The sequence below is a fragment of the Neomonachus schauinslandi genome, chromosome 3 (genome assembly GCF_002201575.2).
Source record: "Neomonachus schauinslandi chromosome 3, ASM220157v2, whole genome shotgun sequence".
NCBI classification, from domain to species: Eukaryota; Metazoa; Chordata; class Mammalia; order Carnivora; family Phocidae; genus Neomonachus; species Neomonachus schauinslandi.
In genome coordinates, this window is record NC_058405.1 from 133,049,584 (window position 1) to 133,052,046 (window position 2,463).

Below are 2,463 nucleotides of genomic sequence, written 5' to 3' on the forward strand. Positions count from 1 at the left end.
TCATTGCTGTGTCCCAAAAGCCTAGAAGAATGCCTGGCACATAGTAGATTCTCAGTACATTTAAATAATTGCTTCTGTGTAGGAAATGGCTTAGTCTTTTACAGACCACACAAAATAACGATCTCTTTATATTCTAGGACAACGATATCTCCTTTGCTTTCTCCCTCATTCTCCATCCACCCTTATCACATCTCCTGGAAGAGAATGCTGATTAGTCAGAAACTTGGACAATGACTGGACTGAGTTTTCTAGGGATAGAGTGTTCAAAGAAGTTAAAGCTCAGTAAAAGGTCAGTTCCTGAGTGAATGGCCTCCCCTCAAGTATCTTCCTTCCACATTCTCTCTCACCCTGTGGCTCCATTCCCCTGCTGCTAGAAGTAGATACTGGATCTACTTTTCCTCCTATCTGAACTGATTACAGGTCCAAGACTCAGGTTTAGTATTTGGAGGGGACTGGGAATTCTATGAGGACAGAAACCTTGTCAATTTCTGCTCTCAGTTATGTTCTCAGCACCTAGCATAGTGCCTGGCCTCTCTCTCTCTCTGTGTGTGTCTCTCTTTGTTTCTTTGTCTTGTCTCTGTCTCTCTGTCTCTCTCATCTTTCTACAGAGAGAGGTTGTTTTAAATGAACGAATGTGGAAAGATAGAGCTCAAACCATGCTTTGGATAATTTAGGAGAAAGAAGACTTCGACATGATCTAGCTTAGCATATCAGATTACTACTTTGAGGTATGGAGTCAAAAATCAGCTCATTGTAAAATGCCACTTTACCTTCTGTGTGTTGGCCTTTGAACTGGGCATACATTTCCATCAAGAACCTTGAAGTTTTACTGGGTTCTCTGGTCATAATATCATTTAAGAGCCTCAAATCTCATCCTACTTTCCAACATGAGTCAATTTTTTAAAAAAGTTATAGCATTATACAAGAATTATGGTCAGGCTAGATTCTAGCCTTTGAAAAAGCTTACTGATTTGAGATATGGAGCCTTGGAAAATTATAGACCCCTGTCCCTGGCACTAGCTAAGCATCTGAAAGGGTCACAGCTGGCCAGGCTGTGGTTGTTAAATTGTGATTATTTGTAGTGTCCCCCTAAATGTCATGCTCTTATTTCTGACCTTTTCTTTGCACACACTGTTGCTGCAGGTTAGAATCTGTGGCCCCATGAGCCCTCTTCTGCCTGATGACTCCTTCCAGTCTGATTAAGTAGTTACAAATTAGAAGAAGCAACTAAAATTGACTCATGGGTCCTTTGCAAATATAATCATGTTTATTACCACGCTGATCAGTTATACAGTTCTCAGGTCTATGGTAAAATAACTAAGGAAGAGACTGTAAAATGAATTATAAGATTTTTTATGGCCAAATAGCAGTTAATTTGACATATCAAAATAAAAAAATCATCAGGATGATGAGATAATGCTGAGAAAAAAGAGAGTAATGATAAGCATGATAAAAATTGTGCTGAGAGAAAGGAGTCCTTTAATCTTAAATCAGATTCCTTGCATAATATGCAATGTGTTCACCCTAAACTATGCTGGAAACAAAGAAATAATATTCCAGCTTCTCCCAGGTTTGGATTCTGTTACATTCACACTGATCAAAATGTGGGATATTTAAGTAGATTAAGATTTCAAAATCAAGACTCTGCAAAAGAAGGGACAGATGATTTTTAAAAAATTCACTCCGGGGGCGCCTAGGTGGCTCAGTCAGTTAAGCATCTAACTCTTGGTTTTGGCTCAGGTGATGATCTCAGGGTCCTGGGACTGGGTACCACCCCAGGCTCTGTGCTCAGTGGGGAGTCTGCTTGAGATTCGCTCTCCCTCTCCCTCTGCCCCTCTTGCTCATGCTCTCACGATCTCTCTCTATAATAAATAAATAAATCTTTAAAAAAAATTAAAATTCACTCTGTTCCTGGGTGGTTGCTTAACATATATTGAAGAAAAGGATTTTACCCAAATATTAGTTTTATCAAAAAAAGTAATTAAACAGAGACATAAACTTAAATAGCTTGCCACTTTCAAAAACTATTTTTGCTTTACTCGTATGGAGCAAAAGCAACTCCTGCATATGGGAAGAGGGAGTCAGAGTTCTAGGTCCTTGCTACTCAAAGTGTGGTCCATGGACCAGCTTGTTAGAAATGCAGGACCTCAGGCTCCACTGCAGTCCTACTAAATCAGAATTTGCATTTTAATAAACTTGTATTTTTTTTTTAAGATTTTATTTTTTGACAGAGAGAGGGAGAGTGAGAGAGAGAACACAAGCAGGGGGAGTGGGAGAGGGAGAAGCAGGCTCCCCACCAAGCAGGGAGCCCGATGTGGGGCTCGATCTCAGGACCCTGGGATCATGACCTAAGCCGAAAGCAGACGCTTAACGACTGAGCCACCCAGGCGCCCAAACTTGCAGAGGATTAATGAGCACATTAAAGTAGCACCTCAAGGAGCCTAGCACCTGGCAATCACAATT